Below are 25,314 nucleotides of genomic sequence, written 5' to 3'. Positions count from 1 at the left end.
ATCTCTTAGTCAGAAAAAAGTATAATCTGACAAAGAATTATTTTTTATTTTCATCACATATTAAAATATTTTTCTGTTTTATCCTGTAAGGGTAGTGAGACCCTAGCCGAGGCTGCCCATTTTTAGGCACCCTGACAAAAAAATGTCATCTCTGAAGCTTCCCTGTGCTATTAAAGTTTGAATCCTTCCCAAAGTGATCTCAGTCAATATCTTTATTATCTCATTGCCACAATATTTCCCTTTTCTCACAGAAACATCCATTTATTACAATTCCAGACTAAAGCTCAGTTTTGAGCCTGTTCTCCATCTCAAGTAGGTCCAATCCTAAAACCCATTTATTTCTCCCATCATTTTGGGACAGGAGAAATCCCTCATTTCCATCTTTGGTTGGGAAGATGGGGATGTTTGGATGATTTAAATCCCCACCTGATGATCCCAAACGTGTCCAGTGCTGAGAAGAGCTGGGCTGCCCTCACAACGAGGGTCTGTAATGTGTTGGGAGTGTCATATTTAGGAATACTGGGACTATTATTCCCCTCGGGGTGTCAAAAAGTACTAGAGGCATTGGAGTGAGCAGAGCTACCTAAAAACAGAGGCCAGACAAAATTAAGGGAGTAAAAAGCAGTTCTATTTATTGAAGGGCCTTCAGGTACATTTAGAGAATATAAAGACCCAAAATGGACAAGGGGTCACAGGTTTTGACACTTCTATAAGTTTGGTCCATTTGCATGTTGGGGGTTCATCTTCCAATTACAGCTTCAGCTAATGAAGTCATTTACCCCAGGTTTGCTGCCCCCAACTCACTTTTGTTTCCATCTCTCAGGCCTGAGGCAGTGAGGTGTCCTTGACTGCCAGGTCTGGAGAGGAATTGTTGTGTCTGCCCAAAATGGGAAAGCAGCAGCTCACACTGTACATGGAGTTTAGAGTTACACACTGAAGAACTGCAGGATTACAAATAGATGAAAAAATAAAAGCTAAAATCCTGAGGCATCAAGGGGAGTGAGGGGGTAATGTCCTCCAAGGCCTGACGCGTGTCACAAACAGGGATTTTGGAACACACAGATATCACCTCCTTCACATGATGCAGTGGGCTGGGTTCCCAATACAGACCTGTGAGTGAAGGGAAATATTCGCCTTGAAAGGGACCCCCTGATGCCAGGGGGGAGAGAGGGAATGATGGGGTTCAGACGGAGCTGGAGGAGGAGACTGGGGCAGGAGCTGCCCCTTCTCAGCACTCCAGCCCCAAGACCAGCCTGAACAGAGCCACTCATGCATGGAACACCATCCTTGGCTTGCTTTGGGTTGGAATTAGCTTGAGGGTTGGGTTTTTTGGGTCTTTCTCCTCCAGTTCTGTGTTCACTGTTTAAGTGGGATTGCAAGGAGGCCGGAGAGGGATTCTCACAAGGCCTGGAGGGATAGAACACAGGGAATGGCCTCCCACTGGAAGGGGACAGGGATAGATGGAATTTTGGAGCAAAATTCTTCCCTATGAGGGTGGAGAGGGGCTGGGATGGGATTCCCAGAGCAGCTGTGGCTGCCCCTGGATCCCTGGAAGTGTCCAAGGCCAGGCTGGACAGGGCCTGGAGCAGCCTGGGACAGTGGGAGGTGTCCCTGCCATGGCAAGGGTGGCACTGGGTGATCTTTCCTGTCCTTCCCAGCCCAGATCATTCCATGATTCCATGAAATTCTTCTCTAAAGATCTCGCTCTAAAGTGGTGGAAGGTATGGCCCATCCCACCCTGTCCTCCTCCTCTGGGCCATGTCACTGCCTCTGGAATTCCCTGGAAAGGGTCTGGATGAGAGCAGGAGCTCCCACAGCTTGGAAACACCTGAACTCACAGAGAGGTTGCTACACTGATATTGATATTGCCCAATTTTCCTTATTTTTAGTCTTTTTTGACCAGTAAATCCCATGGGACCTGCTGGGAATTCTCTGCTGCTTTGTACCACACAGCTCCTCACCCTTCTGCTGCTGGAAATTCCCAGGATTTACTTTGCAGCTTTTCTTTTGGTTTGGATTCACATTTTGAAATGGGAATTTGGGATGAGGGGAGGAGGAATCAGGCAAAAAAGCCAAGTTCCATCTGTCAGCTCACTGTCACAAGGATTTTCCTGCTTAGAGGGCTCTTCCCTGCAAAGCGGATTCCAGGTTTTTTGGCCTGTAAATCAATCTGTGTGCAAAGACAACCAAAGTTTAAATAAAATCGAGTTCAAGTGGAATCTAGAATATTATATTCTGCTTCAGATCTGTGACTAAATGAACAAAAATGATGCATGAGAGCTTTCATTAAAAAATTGACACCAAAACAGATCCAACACTGAGCTGGAATTCCTGTAAAGGCATCAGAACTGTGGCTATTTTCCCCCTATTAATTTGTCCAACATCCATGTGCTCCCCTTCTCCTTTCCAGCCGCCTTTTGTGCAGTAAATCCCTGCAATCCCCTTTCCAAAGTGCTGTTTACACAGCCCATGTTGACTTAGCACTTGAATTGCTCGTCTCATTTCCCTGATTCATGGGCCAGGAGGATGCTGCGCTCCTGATTTGTAGCCCAATTGATATTTTGCTTGCCCTGGGGCTACCACGACTGCTGGGGCCTGCTTTCCATGGAGTGATTAGTCCTGACAGCTGCAGCACACAATTACCTTGCAAGGCTCCCCTGAAATGCTTGGGCTGGACCAGTCCTTCCCCAAGGAAATCCTGGATGTGGGGCTGGAAAGCTGAGTCCCAAAAGATGGACTGGGAGATGTGGGCAAAAGCAGGAAATGAAAGTTAAGCCAGGCAAAAATCTGCTTTAATCAAACCTTGTGCACTAATTCTATTTATTATTGTTTTGATTCTATTTATTCTTAATTTATTTCTTTTTGTTGCCAATTTATTTCTCTTTATTATCAATTTTTTTCTGAATTCCACTCAGTAATGAAAATCTATTCCCCAAAATTATTTCCTTCAGTTGTATCAGCACAAAATTCCTTCAGCATTTGTTTACAATCACCAACTCTTGTTTCTTCCCATTAATTCTGTAACTTCCAGAGTAGTTCCATCATTTCATTTTCCTCCTGTCAATCAGACTTTTCTTTCAGCTGCTTTAAATAATCAGCTGCCTCCAGCTCCCAGACTCAGTGGTTTGGTTGGTTGGGGTTGGTTTTTTTAATAGATAACATTAACAAAGCTCTCCTGAGGAGCTGTTTACTGGAAACAGAGCAAATATCATGTTCCTTATACAGACTACAAATGGCTAAAATAAAAATAAACAGAATTTCCTAGGACAGGATGCTGGAGAGGGATTGATTCCTTAATGAAAACATCCCAACAGGTTTCTTGCATATCAAGAAGTTGCTTTTAAAGGAGAAAATTATGTTCAAAATCTGAGCTGTCTGCAAAAGTTAATAATCACCCACTGATCATTTAGGAAAATCACATACTCCACAGATTTTTAGAATTCCCAACCATTCTCAAGAGAGAATAAAAGTAACTCTTGATGGGATCATTTCTTTAGGAGGGGGCTGCTGGTTTTACCTGTATAGGGGATGATGGAGAATGATGGGGCCAGGATAAGTAAACCTGGAACAGGGAGTCTCCAGGTCCCCAAAATTCATACATGGCACAAACTGCAATTTCCAGATCCTCCCAAATTCCCTACTTTTATGTGCACCCCTAAATTTTATTCTAGATAAAACATTGGACAAAAAAAAGGTTTTGCCTCCACAATCCACCGAAGCTTCAGGAGATGCAAATGACAATGTAGAAGAGCAGAATATATATTTTAATTCTTTTTTGTGTAGCTAAATCCATAAAGATCCATCCTTTAACCCCCATTTTTCCCATATAGGGTGGCAAGAGCTTTTGGAGCAGCAGTAGGAGGAGAGGGATCTTTACAGAAGGGGGGGGCCTAGAGGCAAATCTCTTAATTAACTGTTACCAAAACCCCTGAGCCATATGGCCACCATAAAAAGGGGATTTTAATACACTGCTCCATTTTATGTCATCAGTTGCAAGCCGTGGATTCACTCTCACCCCCAGTAACTCAGGACTGCACAGAAGAAAAGCTCTGAAGTGAAAACACGGCCCATCTGTTGGCGATAGGGGCAAGCCGCGTATTCTCCCCATACATTTCTACATTTCCTGCATTGCATACGATTTCAAATATTTGCTCTTGGAACTGCAAGGTGTCCTACTGTCATAACAGTCAAGTTATTCATTAAGCTGTCAGCACCTCGGCGCATTGCTCCCACGCGGGGTCCAGCTCTGATTTTTCCATTCCCCCTCGGAGCACCCCCTCACTCATCGCCGCGCGCGGTTCCCCTCAGAACGGGTGCAACTGAGATCCTCATGTCAACAGATGTAAACCAAAGCCCTACCTTTTCCACTGCCACGCTTCCAGCCCCCCAATTTCCGAGGGCACTAATGGATTTCGAGGGCCAGCTCGAATTTGCCAGGGTTTTGTTGCTATCGATGTGATGCAGTTCTTGGCACGCACTTCTGAGCCCGGGGCCGTGAAGTCTTAAAAGCTGAGAAGTCGAGCAAAACAAGGATCAACCAAAAGCAACCCCGTGATTGATTCCCAGCACCGGTGTTTGGGAGTGAAGCTGAGCAGATGGTTTACAACAGCAAAGCCAAGGCACCAAACTCACAGAGCTTTGCCTAAAATTGGGCTTTTGTGCTAAGCCTGACCCGCGGGCTGCCCACCTCCAGCACAGGGGGAGTTTGTGTTTGTTGCCACTCCAGTGGAATAAATAAAACAGGTCTGCTGGAGGCTGCTGAGGGTGACCTCATGCTGCTTGGTTTCTGAATTCAGCTCTTTTTGTGTGTTTTTCAGGTGCTTGAAATGGAAAGCTGCCTTGTCACTACAACAAAACATCATACCTGGCTTTTTTTTTGTAAGTTGGGATGATTAGGGATGACTGCACTCTGAGGAGAGAGCAGCTGATAGGTGATTCATCTCACTAATCTTGGCTTAGGTAGAAAGTTAAAATTCACAGAACTTTACTGATCTTCAAAGGTGCCTTTGACCCATCATACCATTCTGTCACTGACCTCAGAGCAGGGATGTCACTGACCGTGGGAAAGGACAATCCAGGTGTCCGCAGCACAGCAGAACAAGGAAGGGGCTGGACCATTCACCCTGGATAAGGGCAAAAATGCTACAGCCAAAAGCCCTGTCTGTAGCTAGACTCTCCCCTAGCTGGGCTGTTTGAAACATTTCTCTCTCTTCCCCTAAATTTTGCCTGGTTTTCCCCCAGTTTTTGCCTTTTTCCCACTGCTGGGTTCATGTTGATGAGGCACAGATTGATGGACAAGCCACAGACATCCAAATAACGTCACACTTTGATTGCCATTGCTCTGGGGTTTAACTCTGGCCTGCCTTGCTGCACTTCAAGGCCCTGCCTTCATGGACCAGATGGTCATTTTAGCTCCCTTCCCACTGAAGTATTTTATTCCAGAATGCAAAATTAGTGTAAATACTGTGTTCTACCCTCATCCAGCCACGGTGATTTGGCACATCATGAGGGACACAGCTGCAAGCAGGAGCTGCTTAACCATGGCCAGGGTGGCTCTCAAGGCATCAGCCACTCCTCCAGCCCCTGTTCCATCCCATCCCATCCCATCCCATCCCGTCCCGTCCCGTCCCGTCCCGTCCCGTCCCGTCCCGTCCCGTCCCATCCCATCCCGTCCCGTCCCGTCCCGTCCCGTCCCGTCCCGTCCCATCCCATCCCGTCCCGTCCCGTCCCGTCCCGTCCCGTCCCATCCCATCCCATCCCATCCCATCCCATCCCATCCCGTCCCGTCCCGTCCCGTCCCCGCTGCGTTCCCAGCCGTTCCCGGCAGGTGGCAGCGTGGGGCCGCTCACCTTTTTTCTCCATAAATAACCAAGTTTTCGCTCAATTTCGAACGATTTTCATCGATTTGAGGGAAGGAGGGAGGGAAGCAGGCTCCAGGCAGCCGGGAGTTGTGTCTTTAAGGAAGGGGAGAGAGTAAGGAGGGTATCAGCGCTCCTGGGCATCGCCCTGGGCCAAAACAGCTCCATAGCCAAGGCTCTGTCACTAATTTTCTGCTTTTAGAAAAGGCTGTGCCTGTATTTCACCATCGGGAGGTTGTCACTGTGACCTGAGATCCCTGAGGGACAGGGAAAGTTTGGTATTGGTGGTAGTGACCCAGCTCCTCTGGCTGCAGCCATGTCCTCATCGTGGGTAACAGGGATGGATCCTGAACATTTTCCCCCAAACTCACTCTGTTAAGGGCAGACAATTTCTCTGGAACAGCTGGACTGGCAGTTCCCATATTCCATGGGGAATTCTGTACATCTCATGTGTTCTCTGCTGAAAACACGACAAGGCTTTTGGAATGAGATGATCTCTAAAGTCCCTTCCAACACAAACCATTCCACAACTCCAAGAATTTAAGCTCTTCTCCCCGGGAAGAGCTGCAGAATCCTTCCCTGAGCCCTGTACCCATCTCTCAGGAGGGAATGGATGTGCTGTCCATGCTGGGAGGAGGAGGAGGGTGTGGAAGGCTTTACAGGGGCCTGTCTGCACCTGGGGCTGTTTCAGCACCCATTCCTGGAGAAACAACCCCTCTCACTCAGCACCAATCTGCTTTAAGGCAGGCACAAATAAATTGGGGGTGTTATATCTTTCTCCGTAGCCAGGCAGATTTTTTTCCCCCTCAATGTTCTCTCTGGGCCTGTTTTTATTTCTTTCATCACCATCAAACGCCAGCTCCTGCAGCTCTCGGTGCTGCCGTGTGCTCAGCCCTGCACAGGTTGGAGTGAGCAGGGCATGTTTGCTCTGACAGGAACTCTCAGCTGGCTGGTTAGAGCCTTCAGCAGGTGGGGCAGCCCCGAGCAGTTCATCCATCTAAATACAGACGTTATTAGGGCTGACCTTGCTTTGCAGCACCCCCCCAACCTTCAGTGGGATTTAATAAATGGATCCCAGCGTTGCAGGGAGCAGCCCCACGCTGGGCAACCAGATAAGAGCAATGTCATGTTAAACATTCCATAGGAGCCTGGCAAGTGGCTTTGGGTGGAAGAAAATCCTGGGAAAAAATAGCTGATTTATTAATCCTGGCCGAGCGCTCGTAAGGGAGCAGTTCTGGGGAGAATCAGGTTTAAAAGCTGGAACTTGTGCAGGGTTTGAATAATCATTTTCTAATTTTAGCTTCACCAGAATGTTCTGCTCAGTCCTGTGCCACTGGGTTGGATTTGTGGCATGCATGGACATGGATCATTGTCCTCACCCATTAAGGGGAGAAAAGATCAGATCTGGTGACAGTGGCTTTGTTTTCTCTGGACAAAATTAATCCCCAGGGTAGGAAAGAGTCAGCAGCTCTGACTCTTAATAAAGAATAATCTTTTTCATAATTCCCATCTCCCTTTTGTTTTGGGGTGGTTGGAACTTCTCTGACGTTTGGAAATGTTGAAATGGATGTGAAGCGAGGGGAGGTTTCCCAGTTTGTGCAGAGGTTGTTTTACAGTTCAATCTGTTCTGCTCCTGAGCACCAAGGCAATAAATGCACCAAACTGGAACAGGGGAGACTCCACTATCCAGAGGAAATATAATTCTCTGTTTTTCCTAACATTTTCAAGTTAATTTCATTTTTAAGCATCGAGACAAAAAAAATTGGCTTTTGATTATGTTTTATCTCTCTGATTGGATCCAAGGCTGACCTAAAATGAGACTCTTTTGGAGAAAAGTTCTTAGTAACAATATTGGCTCAGGCCATCAGACATTCTTGGGTCATTAGGACTGATTAAGGTAAGAGCAAAGATTTTTATTTGCTTCTATGCCACTGGAATCAGCACAGAGCCTTCTCTCCATAAAGAAACCTTCTCAGATTCAATTAAAAACCCCTAAAACGTTGTCCCACTGAGCTCTGTTCCAACCCCATTGTTCTGACGTGATCGTTCGGGGGTGACTCACCAAGAACTGGAAGTCACCAGGAACAATCTCCCAGCCAGAGCTGGAAAATCTCTGTGATAACTCCGAGACACTCCAGGAAAACGTGGTCCCGTTTCTTGGAAGTGTCTGATTGCACAAATCCGTGGTGGGATTAGTAAGAGGTGCTGCTTTAGGCTGGATTTGTTCTGTCTGAGCCACAGTGATGCCCAGAGCAGAGGTTGGGGGTGAGGCTGGCAGGGAATGAATTGTGTGAGTGTGAATTTTAATTGCCCATCTCAGCCACAAAACGAGGCAGCGAGACAAATTCTGGGCTCATTATCTGCTCCAGTACAAACCTGCTCTTTCATCATCTCACCGAGGCTCACAAGCCGAGTCACATTAAAAAGGAGGGATTTTCCTGCATTTTGGGCCATTTTTGCTGCTTCTTCTCCCCTGGAGGGCAAAGCCAAGAACTTCCCAACCTGAGATTCCTCCTCTGAGCAGAACAAGAAATATTAAACAGCGACAAGCTGCCACCAAACAGAGAGGGTTTCTTATCAGTCAACGAGTAAAATCACAACGTTTTTCATGGTTTGCTTTCCTTTCCAGTTCTTTATCTGAGCTCCACACGTGGTAAAAGTGAAGCAGCACCGTAAATTCCAGGAGCAGCAGCAGGGCTGAGCCAGCAGCTCTCAGCTCTGTTGCTCTTTGCCTTTCAACAGCTCCATTCCTCCTCTGGGCTGCAGTCACACAGACACAGGCCAGGTTCTGATTTTGGGAAAACAGCAGGAAAAACTGGTGTCAGAGCCTCGAGCCTCAGACAGTGTCCTGTTGTCTGCAGGGAGAGCAGAGCACCCATCCCTCCACCTGTGGGGTGGATAACCCACCCTGCCCCACAAAAGGAGCCCTTGTGGTTGTGAGCAGACCTCAATTTCCTTCATGCTGCCTACAAACCCAGCCTTACAGAGATGGATGGAGCAGGGGACAGACACGGGAACACCAACACCCCCACTGCAGACAATGTTATCCTGGAGAGGGAAGGGATCCTTCTAGAACTTCCATTAGAAAGGAGTGGAGCTGGGTGAACATGGTCTGATCAAATTTATTTTGCTGAAAAACGTGAAGCTTAGAGATCTTTCTTGATTATACTCACCTCGATTTTGATTAATTAGTCATTGGATTGCTAGATGTGTGTGTACACTGGGAATACTCAGAAAACTTAGATTTGATATTTGACAGTTGAACACTTTGATGTGACCTGTGCTTCCCAAAGCTTCTCGGAATTCTCCATAAAATACAGCTGAGCAAGCCTGAGATGCTGAACATTGTTTTATCCCCAAAAAGGACCTTTTGCTGTATCGATTTGCATCCAAATATTTCGGTAATGAGCCCATACAGAAGGTCTGTGCTTGGCTTGGCAGAGAAGGGAAAATCCAGTTACTTATGGCTCTGCTGAGCAGTACTAATTACAGCCTGTGCTGGTGGGGTGTGCACATGTGAGTCATGTATGGATCACCCCTTTTCCTTTGGAAGGAGCACAGGAGGAATTTTAACGGCAGGGATGAACAGAAAGGACCCAGAGTTAATGGTTCACCGAGGAATAAATAGTTCCTCTTCTTGACACTCGCCCGCCCAGCGCCAGACCTCAGCTGGGCTAAACCAGTAAATCATTAACTTTAATAGGGATTTGCCAGTTTACACCTCGGCAGGATCTGGCTCCCATATTTCAACAACAATTCTGCTCAGACAGAGCCAGCACATCAGGCACGGGGGCCTGGCCACGGGGCAGCACGGCCACACAGCTGCTGCCCCACTTGGGACACTGCAAACACACAGCTCAGGCAGCCCAAATGCAACTTTCCAATCATATTTCAGCCCCTCGGAGAAGCAGACTGTTGTGCCCACAGAGCTACTGTATTTTTGTAATGAATCAGACAGGAATAGTGCTTAAACTGCTTACCACTGCTTTAATTTACAGCCTGTGGTAATATAGTGACAGTAATGTTGTCATCGTTTGCTCTCTTCCTCTGTGGCATCAAGCCCAGGCTTCCACATTCTCATTTTTGGGATGGTTTCAAGCTCAGTCTTACCCCCACCCACTCAACCCCCCCTACACGATGAAATGAGATGTTCTTTAAAATTAAATAAATAAAGGAGGCCTCGCTTGATAGCTCAAGGATCTGCTGGGTTTTTTCTTCTGACTTTAATGTGCTTTTCACCCAGGGAACAGAATGAAAATGCATTTTCTCTGGTAGGAACTGGCATGTTCGAGATGGTGTCAGAATTCAGGAACATGACAAGCAAAATACAGCTGGACTGGAGGCCTCCACCACACATGGAGGAGGAAATATTGCATTCCCATGCTGTTTTCATGCATGCGAGCGAGCAGCCACATTACAAACCCTGAAAAACATTGTGAGAACACTTGACATTTCCCAGATGGGCGGCTTGGTTGAGATTCCCCCATCTGCCTCTACTTTCTCCCCAGGAGTTTAACCCCTTGGAGCTCCTGCAGGGAAGCTCCAGTTCCTTGTCCTTGCCCCTGGAAGCCCCATGGGGTGGTGGTGGAGGGCAGGTGACACCCAAGTCTTGGTGGGAAATGTGGTCAAGGATGTGCTGGTGGTTCTCAGTCCTCATTTTATGGAGAGCCAAGTTCTGCACAAACCTCACTCAGAGCTGGTTTGGGACTAAAATCAGCAGCTGCTCCTCAGCTCCATAGTTTTTAATCCTGACAACTTCGTGTCCTGGTTGGTTTTAAACTCTTCTCTGGGACCTCTTAAGCTTAAACTCAACATGTTCCCAATAATTCCATGAAAATCTGTGAACTCATTTTACCTGCAGAACAGAGCAGCTGGGGAACAAACCCAGCTGGATTTTTTGAGGGCATTTCAGGCGCAAAACTGGTTGAGGTGTGACCAATGTGGAACATCATGCTGGAGATTTCATCCTTGGTAGAACTCTTACCACCCTGAAAGGTGTTATTCAAAATTATCTACTTGCTGATTACTCCTTCATGTTGTCATAATCCTTCCTTTATTACCACATTTTGTAGGTCTGCTTGTAGTTTTTTAAGTTGGATAATTTTTAAAGGCAGACAGTTCTAAGGCAGACAATATTAAGGCAGACAATATTAAGGCAGACAAATTTTTAACACTGGCAATTTTTTAAGACTGGCAAATTTTTAAGACTGAGGGTTTTTTAAGACCGACAAACTTTTAAGACTGACAGTTTTTTTTAAGGCTGGCAGTTTTTTAAGGCTGACAGTTTTTTTAAGGTAGACACAATTTTGTTCACAATTAACTGTCTGAAAAAACAGCCTTTATTTCTCAGTGCCAGGCTGGTTTTTATTCAGCAGGTCACTGAACCCAAGAGCACAAAAGCAAGTCCCTTTAAAATCAGAGCCAAACTCTTTCTCAGGAGTCTCCCACTGTTCAACAACTGAACAATGTCTGGCCCAGAGGCTCAGATGCCAAGGTCTTCCCTGATATAAAGCTAATCTACCATCCAAAAACCCACTGGATGCAAATCAGAGATTTAACTATGCCCACCCTCTTTTTCTTCCTTTCTTGCTTCCCTCTTGATCTCTTCCCTTTCTCTCCCCACAACTCCTTTATCAAAAATAACTTGGGAAGGAAAAATAAACACTGGAAGACACTCAGCCATGTGTGCAAGCCAGGCCTGTTCCCCTGCCCTGCTCCTGCAGCCTGAAAGGAGCTGGAGCTCCACTTTTGGAGGCAGCCTGTGAAACCTCAGCCAGTTCTGCTCACAGCTGGCCCTGCCTGGCCGGTCCCAGACAAAAGACTTCCGTCTTTATCTGGCGCTTATTGAGACATCTCATTCAGCTGGAGATAAAAGGGAAGGAGATGTGCTTTGAAATCGAACCATTAGGGCGGCACAGACATCAGCATGCAAATGCCACACGCAAATGGGTTCAAGATGAAGCTCAGGAGAGGATCAGACCCCGGTGCCAACAGGGGTCTGCCTGCACAGGGACCCAGCAAAGCCCTTGGGAGACCTGGGGGAGTTTGGTGCTGTGTTTGTTAAGGGAAGAAGGTGGGAGCTGGATGTGGAAGCCATCCTGGAAATAAATGACAATGGGGTGGATTGTTCCTGAGGAGTCCCTTGGGTTATTCACCAAAATAACTCCAAGCCATGGAGAATTCCGTTTTCCAATTTCCTCCTGATCTCCCACCTTGGAAATTCTCACAGGGCTTCACGAGCCACTCCCTGTGTTTGTCACTCGTCACTGAATCGTGGAACCACGGAATCTTTAGGGTTGGAAGGGACGTGTGGAGATGACCCAGGCCAGCCCTCCCCTGAGTGTCCTGGGCAGTGCTGGACATGCCCTGCCCTGGTTTGCTGTAGCCAGTGATTGCGTCACACCTGAAGCTCTGAGATTGCTCCTGGAAGTGTTTGGTACCCCCAGCAAAAAGCAAATCTATTTTTCTCACACTCTTTAACAGGACAGTATTACCAAACCCTCAGAGACCTCTGGTGTAACCAGCTTTATTGTATTTTTATATTTACTCGATTTTAAAGGTGTGTGGTGTCTCCCAGCAGAGGAGGATCAGGATTCAGCTGAAATGACAGCAAAAGAGAGGCTTTGCTGAGGATGATGGAGGCAGTGAGGCTCTGAGGTTGGCCAGGTCCTCCCAGGGTCACCTGGAGGGTCCCTGGTGACATCCCTGAGCTTTGGGATCTGCAGTTACCTGCAGAGACTAAGCCAGGCTTAGCAAAGACCTTGGGGCCGCCCAGAAACCTCTGCCTGTGGGCAGAGCTGCTGAATAACCCTCGAGAGGCATTTTATTCTGATTTTATTCACCACTTACATCCCTCAGGCCGGACACACCTCGCTGGGCTTTTCAGGGAAGAATGGAGCGTTTGAAATCTGCATCAGGAGGAACCTTCCCCTGCCTGATCGCTTTCCACCCACCGAGAAACGACCACTTAATAACGTGCAAATCTCTGGTTAAAGAATTACCGAGATTAGCCTGAAGCCTGACACTCATCCCGCAGGAGGGAGCTCACGGAGATGCTGTTGACAAAGGGAAACTTTGTTAAAGCGTGTTTAGTTCAGCTCTGCTATTGCAAGGATCCCTAAGCTGCTTTGTTTTATGAGATTTAGGGCAGAGGATTTTCTTCAAGCAAAGGGCAAAGGATTTTCTTAAAAAAGCATATTCCCCCTAGAAGGGTGCAGAGTCTCGTGGGATCTGGGGATTAGGTGTTCATTTCCTATACAAAAGCTCCATAATTGTCTAAAGGATGCCTGGATCTGAACCAGCTCCAAGTGAAACATCAAGTGCAGTGCCTGAAAAAGAGGTAAAAAAGAAAAATTTCACTTCATGTTACCTGCATTAGGAGTTCTGTACCTGGATCTGAACCAGCTCCAGGTGAAACATCAAGTGCAGTGTCTGAAAAAGAGGTAAAAAAGAATAATTTCACTTCATGTTACCAGCACTGAAAGTTCTGTACCTGTGAGCAATGAAAGGTTTCCCTCCAAGATGTTGTTTGTAAAAGCCAAAAGATTTGGGTGCTCTGAGGAGAAACCAGAGCAGTGAGGAGAGGAAACTGAGCAGAGGAACTCGATTTGGTGAAGTTGAGCCTGCAAGAAGGTCTTCTGGGAAGTTCGTGCTGCACACGTGTCCTGTCCCAGACCTCTCCTGGTCTTTGTGATTCCCAGGATTAACTCCACGTCCCAGAGGGATGCTGGGAGCCCATCAGAAGGAGCTGTTGGTGAGGATGGATGTTTCTGGAGCAGGAACTCTCAGAAGGCACCAGGATAATTTGCAGTGGCATGCTGAACCAGCAAAAACCACAATGAAAATGTCAAATATTCTGTGCCATTTCTGGTTGGTTATGGAAGAGGTTTTACAGAGACTTCTGTGAGCCAGAGAGGAGTTTGATAAAAGGATCTATATTTACCCCTGGAAGAATTTCCTACCAAGGTCATTAACACCAAAAACAAGAAAGATAGAAGGAGAAATAAGAGAAACCTGCAACTGCCTGTTCCAATGAGCACTTTGTCTCTGGTGACCAATGAGTAAAGTGTAAACTTATGAGTTTTGTGAGAATGTATAAAAAGCATGCATCCTGGAATAAAACCAGGTTTGAAGCCTTCTGAAAATAGAGTGTGTTGCTTTGTATTGTCTCTGATTCAACTACAACAGTTGGTGCCATTTATGATTGTTCATCCCTCAACACAAAATCAGCTTTTTCTCCAGTGACATTTCACATGTCACTTGATATTTGATAGGTTTCCCTCCCAGGAGCATCCCTGATTTAGGTGCAGCCAATGTTTTATGCAATCACATCTCTCATATCTCTTATCTTCTCCATTTGTAGCTTGGAATCTTTTCTCTTTTATTGACTGAAACATTCCATGAAGATCCCAACCCCGCAGACACTTCTCCAAAACCCTCTCCCTCCAATCTGATTTTCTTTTACTTTTCCTCCAAGTGAGCCACTTGCTGCTCCTAAATATTTATTTTATTCCAGAGTGAAAATATTTTGGGCTGAACTGTTCGGGTGCCCAAAATTCTGACAATTTCACTGAAAAAAACCCCTTCATCCTTCAGATGCTGATTAAAATCAACTGATTTCAGAATATCTTTGTTCTCAGCAGTTTGTGCACAGTAAAATATTTGCACTTTGTTCATCTTGCCCATATCAGCTCTTACAGTGATTAGTGCTGTTAAAATGGAACATAATAACAATAATTATTGCTATTATAGCTGTGATAACATTTTATTTAAATTATGGTTTTAATGTATTCACTATCCCCATTGCCTCTCAACAATTAAAATGTGTAATTTTTCCTCCTCTTAACCTTCTAGGAATTATTCCCAGTTTTGTCTGGGATCCCCTCTGGACACCCTGGAGTCTTTGCAGCAGTTCTTATCTGCAGGGAGATGTCAGTTCTTTCTCAGCTGTGTGTGCACAGGGAGAAATGTGCAATTCTTCCCTGTCCCTTTGCCATCCACATGAATTTCACCACTAAAACCAATAAATATCCCCAGTTTAAACATTGCAACAGTTGTACTTTCACACCCACACAGCGAGAACAACCCACAGCTCCACACGTACCCCTGACCAGGAAAGTTTAGACTTTGAAAATGGCTTTTTCTTTTTTTTTCTTTTTTTTTCTTTCCTTTTTTTTTTTTTTTTTTTTTACCTCTGTCTCTTTTTTTCCCTCCTAAACCCTTCACGGGGATTGCCTCTTTGTAAAGTGTATAGTCTGAGCTTGGTTTTGGGTGGCTACTCCCTCTATCCCAGGGATTCTCGTGACCATATGGAGCATCCTTGCTTGACTGCACTTCACACAAACCCTGCCCAGCGGGGTGTGGGCTGGGATATGGGGTGTTTGTTGCTGCTGCTTGGTTTTGTACAAGGATTGCTCTGCACTGGAGTTTTTTAGGGAATTCTGTGGGTTTCATAATCTTACCCCACACCAAGTCATGTTGCTCTATAAGGTGAGACTGGATGACTCCACAGAGAATCTTTAATTCTCAGGTTATGTGTTCCAGAAGAGAAAAAATTTTTCAAAAGGGTTTTTTTTTTCAGACATTTCTCTATAAGATGCACAGTTCTCTCCTGGCTTGCAGCATCTCAGAGATTTCTTGTTCAACAACAGTAATTTTTATAAAATCAAGGTGGAAAATTAATTGGTCTAGTTTTCCTCTTCATGCTGGTGTTACCAAACTTCTCTGAGCTGAAATTGTTGTCAGTAAAACCTGAATTGGAGCCAGTCATGATGTTTTGAGCTGGGGTTTTGAAATAAAATATAGATAAGGCTGTAGGTTTTGAAATAAAATAAAACAGGCTTCTCTTGCCTTCTCTGTTATTGATATTGAAGGGGTTTGGTGCAGGTGATCAAGAAGATAATAAAATGTTGGTTTTACAAACTATCTTTGAAATATCCAGTGCACTGAGGCACTTTGGAAAATGAACCACAGGGGCAATCCTTCCCCAGCCCTGGGAAACAAAGGGGTTGGCTCCCAGCAATTCTGCCTTTAATTACCCTGAACCCACTGATTAAGGCCAGGAGCTCTCCCCTTAATCCTGACTTGCTCCTGCTGACCCTGGTGAGGTTTGAGACTCCGTCCCCGTTCTCCCAGGAATCCCGGCTGCTCCCGGGCTGCTCCTTCCCGGGGCCACCTCCGTGTCCCTGGGAGCATCCTCCAGGCAGCCCTGCCTTAATTGAGTTGCTGACATTCCCTGCTCAGTCCCTGTCTGCTGCCTTGCCACAGAACAAAGGAACAGCCCCTTCCCATTAAGGGCGGTAATAACTTAATTAAAACCAAGTTGGCCGCGCTGCAGGATCCAGTTTGTCATCAAGAGGCCTTCCCTGCCTTCCCCCTCTGGTTTTTGATAATCTATGCCAGATATTTAATCACTGGATACCCCGGTATAAAGCTCCCAGCCTCCATAACCAGCAGAAAGCTTGTCAAAATAAATTTTAACTTCTGACCGTGGTGGAAGCCCAACTAGGAGGTATTAACAGAATCAGAGCTGTCAATCAGGGCTTGGGCTCACCGTTTATATTATTAATTCCAACTCTGGTGGCATGGGCTTGGGATAACAACCATCCTAAGCTGCGTTGGTCCAAAAAACACAAACCAAGAGTGGAATATATTTCGTGCCGAGGTGACGTTACTGAGTGTCCAGAGGAACTTTTTTTGTCTTTGAAAGGTGATGTTTTATTAGATTATTCTCATTGCCAAAAGACACAGCTACTGTCTGGCTTCATTTGCTGAGGGTTTTTTTCCTTAATGTAAAGGTTTATTCTTCACACCCAAGCCACTTAATAAGAAAGAAAGCAAAGAAATTGTTGTTTGTTTGTTTGTTTCTGGGAATTTAATTAATGCAACATGTTCAAATGGAGACTGAACATTCTGTGGTGGGTTATGAAGCGAAAGTGGCCTCACAAATTGAAATCCAGCTTGGAGCCCATGAGTTGGAGGTATTGTTACAATGCAAACCAGCGGGAAGGATTCCAGGGAGAAAGGGGAGACGTGTGTTAATTGAGAACAATAACACGCCCAGGACCTCCAGGAGCTGGTGGCCTTAATAAAAGGAGACAATGCCATGTTGTTGCATAACCCAAATTTCAAATTCAATTTCAGTTGGAGTGATGCAGAGCTTTGTACTTTTTCTCTGCTCATTTGCTTTTGCTCTGCTCATTTCTGAGGCCATGGGAATGAAAAAGGTGACATGGGCTCTGTTGAACTGGGTTTGAGCTGGGTTTCTCTCTCCATATTAAACCCTTGATGGTGGAGTCAGTTTCAAGGACATTAAACACACAAAAGGTGAGATTTGTGGGGATGTTTGCAATGGCACAGGTTCCATTCCACCTTGTCACAGTTCTTGCCCGCTGTGGTTCTGGTGTGACTCAAACTGGGGTGATAAGAAATTACTGTTGGCATTGAGTTTGTCCTGAAGGGTGCAGGACTTTGGAATTCATTTAATCCCTTGGTTTTCTTCATCACTGTGAACAAAACCAGGCTGAAATTGCCTGAAAAGGATCCAGAATTCCCATTTTCCAGAGTGTCCTCCCTGGTCACCCTAAGGGTGAAGCCCTGAAGTTGTGGCAGACACACAAACCTCATACAGTCAGGCAGAGCTGGGGGTGAAATCTATTTTTTCCTTCCCGTGTGGGAGGTTTTGCCTCTTTGTCCTGAATAAAAGAAGGAATGAGGAGAAAGAAGCTCCATGAGAAAAGTCCTGAGTCCTTTTACACACCAGCTCCAGATCTGTGACAGATCTGGGTGTCTTCAGCTTGAGGACATGTTGTGGCAGCAATGACTTGCATGACCAGAACTCTCTGGAACAATTTATTATATTATTTTCTGTATTTATCTGTGGGAATCACTTCCCTGCTGATTTCCCACCATTTTTTTGTTCACCCAGTCTTCCTATTTGGGCTCTTTTTGCTGGATAAAAATGCTTCAATTTAAGGAAAAATACCCTATTAAAGATCTTGAAAATACTAATTAAAACTTACAGATAAAACCCTAATTATTGTCCAGGATATTTTGAATCTGGTTGGTGTCCAGCCAGCACCTTTAACCTCCTGGGAGAATGGAAATTCATCACAACAATGAATCTGCCATAATTTTTAATAAATTTGGTGTGAATAAGACCAAAATGTAAATCCAGTCATCCTTATCTCCTCTAATTTAAGCAAATAAATGTAGAGTAGAAAGCAAATACAAGCTTCAAGATATTGTATTCTAGATGCCTAAATGTTCTGGAATCTTTTAGTGATGAGTTAAAAATGGAGGATCTTTCCCTTCCTCCCTTTAGTCTGGGCAACACAAATTCATCATTTATGAACTCACGCAACCTTTCCTGAGCCGTGCTTGCATTTCAAAGCCATTGTGAGGCACAAACTGCAATATCTATTCTGGTTTTCCCCCCTCTCCCTGTCCAGCTCCACAGAATCCAGGGATGTGGTGTGTGCCTGCAGTGCTGGGATGTATTTGTGCATATCAAAAGCAGCAACTCTCTCAAATTATCCATTGAAAGTTCCACTTGGCTTCGAGTCTTCCTGAAAAAATATGTTTATTTTGTCTTCTCAACTTACTTTTCCTCGTGTCTGAGTATTGTGCCTCCAGGAAGAAAAGCTTAAATTGCTGAAGTAGAGCTTTTTTTCAAAGCCTGCCAAGAATAAAGTGGCTTAATAAGCAAGCACACAGATTTCACTTTCTTACAGGGTAGGAAAAAAAAAAAGAAATAAAGAAAAAAAAAAGGAAAATAAAAAGAGTAAGTCATTTGGAAAAAGGCTGGAAATTTTAGGAGCAGGGGATATTTTCTAAAAGTGGAAAGATAAGAGAATTTTGGGAAGGAATATGGGGCTAACTCACCATGAAACTTGGAAAGGATGAGGGCCCCATCAACCAAATCGGATCCATGAGCATAGGGGTGGGAATTCTGTCACGGCAAGGGCACACCTGTGGGTTCAGGGAGGTGTGACTGGAGCATCTGTCCTTGTGGGAGGTGTGGGGGACACAGCAGGGACAGCTCATGACTGTCACCGTGTCCCTGGGGAGAGACAAACACCTGGAGAGGTTGATGCCTTGAGGAGCTGGAACAGAGGCTAGAGGGAGTTTAGAGGAATAAAGAGGATATTTACTGAAGAGCCTTCAAAGGCCACACCCTGGCAGTACCTGGATGGCTCCAAGATGGAAGCAAAAGAGGGCTTGGTCGTGAGATCTCACATTTTTATAAGTTTTAGTCCATTTGCATACAGGCGTCAACTGTCCAATTAAATGATGAAGTTTCGTCCTCCTTGCTTGCTTGCCCACCCTCCTCTTTTCATGTTATTTCATGTGCTTTGGGCCTGAAGTTTGAAGAGATTGTCCTTGAGTCTCCAGCTAGAATAGGATTGTTTTGTCTTCACCACCCTGTGAAAAAATCCTAGTAACACTCAATAAAGCTAAAAGCTGGACACCAAAATAGAACAGAAAAAACTTAAAACCAAGGTATCAAGGGTGGGAACACCAGAGCCAAAGCTGCTGTCGCATTCTGCACCCCACAGAATTCCTTTGGGGTTTGGATGTACCCAGTGCCAGCCTGACCCCACACAGAGCCTGCGGTGTCCCTGCCAATGTCCCTGTCCCAGCCTCAGCTGAAGCCACTCCCTGGCCACCCACCCAGAGGACGCTTCCATCTCTGAGGCACCCGAGGGAGGCTCCAGCCACCAATTGTTTTGTTTGTTTTGTTTGAGCAATATTTGTAGGAAAAACACCCCGGGAGGAGCCGTGACTCATCCTGGGAGCTGCAGAACATCCCTGATTCCTGTTCCTTTCACCAGCAAGGGCTGGGATGCTGTGAGGAAAACTCAGCAGAGCCCATTCTTGCCGCTATTCATCAGGGAAAAGCCAATCCAAGCTGAAAAATTCATTATTTAAGGCAGCCTGGAAGTAGGTGAAGGCCAGGAGACACCCCAGCACTGCCACGCTCTTGGGCTCTCTGACAAAGCTTTGAATAACTCACAGTAAAAGGCAACTCAGATGATTTTGCACCATTTGCACAAGTGGAACAAAAGAGAAAACAAAGAGAAGTGGAGAAAACAAGAATCTAGATCAAAAATGACCAACGGGAAGGCTGAGGCCCTGTCTCGCCCAGGCCCAGGCAGAAGCTGTGGTGCCCTCACCCAGGCCATGGGTGCAGTGGTGACTCCTGGGCCTGATGCCACCTCTGAGTCACCCAGCATCACTGCTCCACACCTGATCCTTCATTTATTTTTGGAGGTTTCCAGCCTGAGCACAAATAAACAAACCCAGCCCGGCCCAGGCCACAGGCTGAGGTGGGGCAGCTGCAGGGCTCTGAGAGATAATGCAGGAAGGGACAGGGAAATGAAAACACCAGGCAGATATTTCAGATTCATTAAGTCCATGCTATTTTTGATGAGTTAATTAAGGGTGTTTAACACTCAGAATAGTTTGGTTTTGCTGGCCAGGGATGGGAGGAATGCATTTTTTGGCTGACAATGTGACTGCAGTGCTCATCCAACCTGCTGGAATTGATCAGAGCAGGAATCTGGGCACCATCAGGAATGCAGCTCCTGAATATTGTCAGAACATCACACACCAGGCAGGAGTGATGTGGAAGCAAACCATCAGCTGTATCACTGTTTGATCCCTAAAATCCAACCAAATATCCACATCTCTAGCTGGAATTGCCCAGGATTTTTTAAATAACCCAGTAGAGTGTCAGGGTGGAAGGGGTGGCTCTTCTCCTCAGGGCTCCATTGCCAAATCCCCCAAATTCCATGTGGTGGCTCAGCACTACTGCTCCCACAGACCTGAGAATTCCCAGCTCTTCTTTTATTTCTTTCAGGGCTTTAATCCTTCTCCACATGGATCCCGTGCTCCTTAAGTTAAAAATATTTTCTACTTTTGGGTGAGCTCTGGAAGACCCATGAGGCAGAATCTCTCCAGTGGATGGGATCCAAGCAAATATTGGAATGTGGAGAGTTACCTTCATAAATCCTAATTTATTTACTTGGATTCTGCCATCACAGTTTTATTCAGGGTCTGCTGAAAGTCACTGCATTGTGTAAAGATTTCTGAATCTTTGAGCAGAGGGAGGCACTCCGGGCTGCCATGTCCTGATTAAACTTTATTTTAGATTCATCCACTGCAGAGATTTTTCAAACCTCTCATTCCACACCAGCAAAGTCACCTGTTTTCCAAGGGACACTCACTGGAAAATGTGGGCAGTCGGATTTCTCTGCGGTTCAGCCACTCCTATATTTGAAACACGGCTCTGAAAAAAAAACCTCGAGGCTTCTTAGACCTGGAAAGTTCAATTTGTCATCATCTCACCCCTTTTTGAAGAGTTCTCATTTCCTCAGAGTCTCTTATTTTATATAAAATCAATTTTTTCTCATTTGTATCACACGATGATTTCACTCTTCTGCCAGTCCTTGATTAAAAAATTGCCTGAGCTGATTCATACACAGAGTTAAAATTCAGCCTAGGATGGGGCAAAGCATCTGGTTGATATTTCAGCAATGTCTTGTGGTTAATAAGTTCTGCTTCAGCCACAGAATTCCTGCCCTGGCAGCTTTCGGGACTTTTCATGTGGAAATTTCCTCATTGCTTTGCAAAGTCGGTGCCTGTGGGGTTTTTATTCGGGTACAAAGTTTAGGGTTTGAGGACTCCACAGGACAAGTGTTGAAAAAGTAAAATAAAATAGAAGAAAATTAAATTAAGTTAAATTAAATTAATGATCCTGTAGATTCTCCTCTGTAAAATTAGCTGCCACTATGACCCACCAAACACGGCCCTTGGTTAACACCTCTTCTTATATCATGAAAAATAAATATCTGCAGCTAAATTTGTCTGTTCAAGACATGATTTCAGACAGTTTTCTGCTTGTGACCATGTCACTACATGATGAATACAATACACTCCATGGTCAAGGGCTGGAAAATGACTTCAGCTCATTAAAAAAATAATAAAGAAAAAAAGAAAAATATGTACTATGAAAAAATAAAAAAAAAGGATTCCTGGAATTCCAAGACCAAGCAGAAATCCAAGGAAAAACCCCAACCTACGTCAGGCCTAATATTTATCAAGAACCTGACACCAATGTGGTCGTTTCTGTGCTTGTTTACTGTTGAAATGAAGTTTATTCCAATTTGTAATCTCCAAACTTTCCTTTGGGCTCCTGGGCTGGAAAGGGCACCTGGGGTTTGGATGGGGTGGGATGGAGGAGGAGGAGGAGGAGATGAAAGGAAAGGGAGGAGGCGAGGAATCAAACCTGCCTTGCCAAAAATGTTCACACAGAAACCAAATTCCTGTGCTGGTTGTGTCTCCATTTCCCAGAGGTGCGAAAATCCAGGGCTTAAAATGAGAACCAAATGAAACTGGGGAGATTTTGGGGCTTCTTTGCTCCTCAGGAAAACTTTTCAGGGAATCGGGGATTACAAAATCAGGCAGAAAGAGGAAATAATGGGAATTATCCAGGGGGTTGGAAATGATTCCTGAACTTTCTGGAAAGCAGCTGATGGGCATTTCAGAGCTCAGCTCAAACCAGCACAAAATACAGAGACAATCACTGTAAATTTACATTCATGTTTATATTTACATTTATATTTACATATTTCAATTTAAATTTAGTATTTACATTTAAGATCTGCCATGACCTTTAAAGAGATCTTTAAAAAAGAGCTTTAAGGGACCATTCAGAGATGCCCTCGGTGAGGAACATAGAACATTTATAGATAAAATTAACAGTTTATTTTTAGCAAAACCCTTTCACAGTTTGTCCTATTTGTCTGCAAGACGTCTTAAAGCATCTGCAGGAACAGAGAACATTAATACAACTGGAAAAGAAGAGGATTTTTTGTCATTTATAAATCCATTATTTATAATATATTTAATATACATTATATATATATAAAAATAATATATTATATATTATATATTATATATTATATATTACATATTACACATTACATATTACGTATTACGTATTATATATTATATATTATATATTATATATTATATATTATATATTATATATTATATATTATATATTATATATTATATATTATATATTATATATTATATATTATATATTATATATTATATATTATATATTATATGCTATATGTTATATTTTATATATTTATTATATTTATACTTATTATAAATAAACAATGGGGAATAATTCTTATTTTTTTAAATAATCACACAGCCTGAGCTTCCATTAGTAAAAAAATTTATTTCTGTTGAAATAAGTGTAATATAAAGTACAATCTCTGCTTGCCTGCATGAAATGTGGAGAGGGACAGTAAAAGGATACATAAAAATGAAGTTTTTTGCTGGAGCTGCCCTTGGAAAATTATTATCTGCTCCCTCACATCAAATAATTTCAGAATAATTCCATTTTACCTGAACGTGTGTGCTGAGACAACTCCCTGAAGGAGCTACAGAGAAAGGATGATAGAGAAATTACTGAACATGCCCAAACCCCTCTAATGAGACTTAATTCTGTCTGTTTAAAGCTTTGATTAATTGTATTTTTGCTTCTAATGGCTCCCAGCTTGAATGAGTGTCCGAAGCAAGGCTGAAATGATGAATTGTTTGCAGTCTACCACCACTGGGGCAAATTTATGGCTGCCCACATTACTTGGCAGAGGGAGAGGATTTTAGAAGGATTAAAAAAGTTGGGAGGAGGCTGTGGATGGAGGAAAGGCTCCACTGGGAACAAGAAGTTGAGACATCAAGGTCCTCATTGTCCCAGACTGAGGCAGAAACTCTCCAAGCACTGCTCTTATCTCATTTTCACCAGCACAGAGTTCTTCCTTTTCATCCCTCATGTTGTTTTTTCCTGAATAAATTTGCTTTCCTATCTCTAAAAAGATTGGATCCCAAACACAAAACAAAACATCGCTGTGTGAGCAAAGGAAAGCCAGAGATTTTTTGAGCTTAAATGGGACACAAATGGCTTCTGTCCAAGCTGCAAATCTCTCAGCACGAGGTGCAGCTCTCCTGACAGGCAGCCTGCAGTGCAACTCCCATCTCCCTCGGGATTTATGGCACAATTTGGTGCTTTAGGTTGAGAAACGGGAAAATAAAGCTCCGTGGCAAGTGAAGTGTGGGCTCCTTATCCCAAAAGTGGAGGAGGAAATGTCAGGGAGGAGGCAGAAGTGTGGGACACGTGGAAATAAACCCCATTTTTCACTGCTCTCCACTAAACCAGGAGCACTGATAGCCACTCTATCGCCTTAACGAGGGATATTTAATTTATTAATCACCCTGCCTTGTCCAGGAACGTGAAATGGAGATAATGAGGAAAAGCCTGCAATTAACAGAAAAAGACTATAATCAAGCCTTTGTGGCCATTTATTTGGGCAGGAACGAGGACTCCACTCCATCATTACTCCCCACACCTTGTTCACTTTTTGGGAACATTGGCATGAGTGAGAGGAACATGTTGTGAAACTAAGCAAATACTTACCCAGGAATATTCCCGGCCCGTGTATATTTACAGAAATATTCATTTGAGAAGGGTTTAATGGCTGCTTTGACAGGCTATGTGCTGAAACGAGCTGCAATCATACCCTGCAACTTGGGAACTGCCTGCCCAGGGTAAATTTGGATCTCATTTATTTGCTTCAAGTGAAGCTGGGAGAGCCACGCCAGCTCTGGGGGTGAAGGTGCAGGGGATTTGTGCTTCCAGGGAAATTTGTGCTGCCAGAACCTCTCCATCCTCAGGCTGGCTACCCATCCTGTGTGCCCCCAGTGCATGCAGTGCACACACGCAGCACGCAGGGTGAATGTGTGTGAAATGTTTCAATTACCTCTAAAATAATGTTTAACATGTTCCAGACATACTGCATTAAGCAAATACCCCAGCAGTATTTGAAGCGTATTCTGTTTTTCATTTTAATAGATTGTAAATGTATTAAACACATGTTAAGAATATATTTCATATACTGCATTTGTAAAATATTATCAAATTTATATAGGCGGAAACCACAGAGCCACCACAGGATCGGCTCCAGAGCGGACCCATTTGGGAAGTTAACCTTTTAGCACCACTGCATCAGCACAGAAAGGAGAATTTTATTTGATTTCACTCAATTTTTGTTCCATTTTAAGCCCTTAACCCCTCTAGCTCTAAACTTGGGGCTCTGTAGAACGTTTATATCCCGACCATCTCCTTGGAGCTCCTTGTATTAGTGCTGAGAGGGGAGCTCAATATCAGAGCTGCAAAACTTCCCCGTAGCCATAGGATTAAATATCTGCTCCTCATTTAATACCCCCTCAAATCATTGGATGGCATTAAATATCCCTATTAAAAGGCAATGTCTGCAGATATTTCAAAGCTGGAAACTGAGATTCCACTCGGTTCCTTCCCCTCTGTCCTGCAAACGGAGCAAACTGCTGTTGGGTTTTGGGTTTAGGCCAAGCCAGGGAG

At 44.5% G+C, this 25,314-nt stretch overlaps 2 long non-coding RNA genes across 4 annotated transcripts; both read right to left on the bottom strand.

The window, feature by feature from the left end:
* Positions 1-606: 606 nt before the first annotated feature.
* Positions 607-5,573, bottom strand: LOC135284276 (uncharacterized). The gene is made up of 3 exons (XR_010349705.1): positions 4,360-5,573; positions 2,644-2,737; positions 607-1,110 (listed from the first exon to the last, which is right to left on the bottom strand). It is a non-coding gene; the product is annotated as an uncharacterized LOC135284276 (long non-coding RNA).
* Positions 5,574-16,132: 10,559 nt separating this feature from the next.
* LOC135284170 (uncharacterized) lies at positions 16,133-20,092 on the bottom strand. Of its 3 annotated transcripts, none has more exons than XR_010349639.1 (4): positions 19,873-20,092; positions 18,741-19,280; positions 18,461-18,534; positions 16,133-17,551 (listed from the first exon to the last, which is right to left on the bottom strand). It is a non-coding gene; the product is annotated as an uncharacterized LOC135284170 (long non-coding RNA). The 3 variants fall into 3 exon arrangements; XR_010349638.1 differs by having other exon boundaries at positions 16,134-17,551; positions 18,741-19,293; positions 19,973-20,090; XR_010349637.1 differs by having other exon boundaries at positions 16,135-17,551; positions 19,973-20,075.
* Between the last annotated feature and the right edge of the window lie 5,222 nt (positions 20,093-25,314).

Source organism: Passer domesticus, chromosome 20 (genome assembly GCF_036417665.1).
Source record: "Passer domesticus isolate bPasDom1 chromosome 20, bPasDom1.hap1, whole genome shotgun sequence".
In the NCBI taxonomy this organism is placed as follows: Eukaryota; Metazoa; Chordata; class Aves; order Passeriformes; family Passeridae; genus Passer; species Passer domesticus.
Note: the sequence above shows the minus strand (reverse complement) of the source record. Positions and strands in the feature narration are given on the sequence as shown.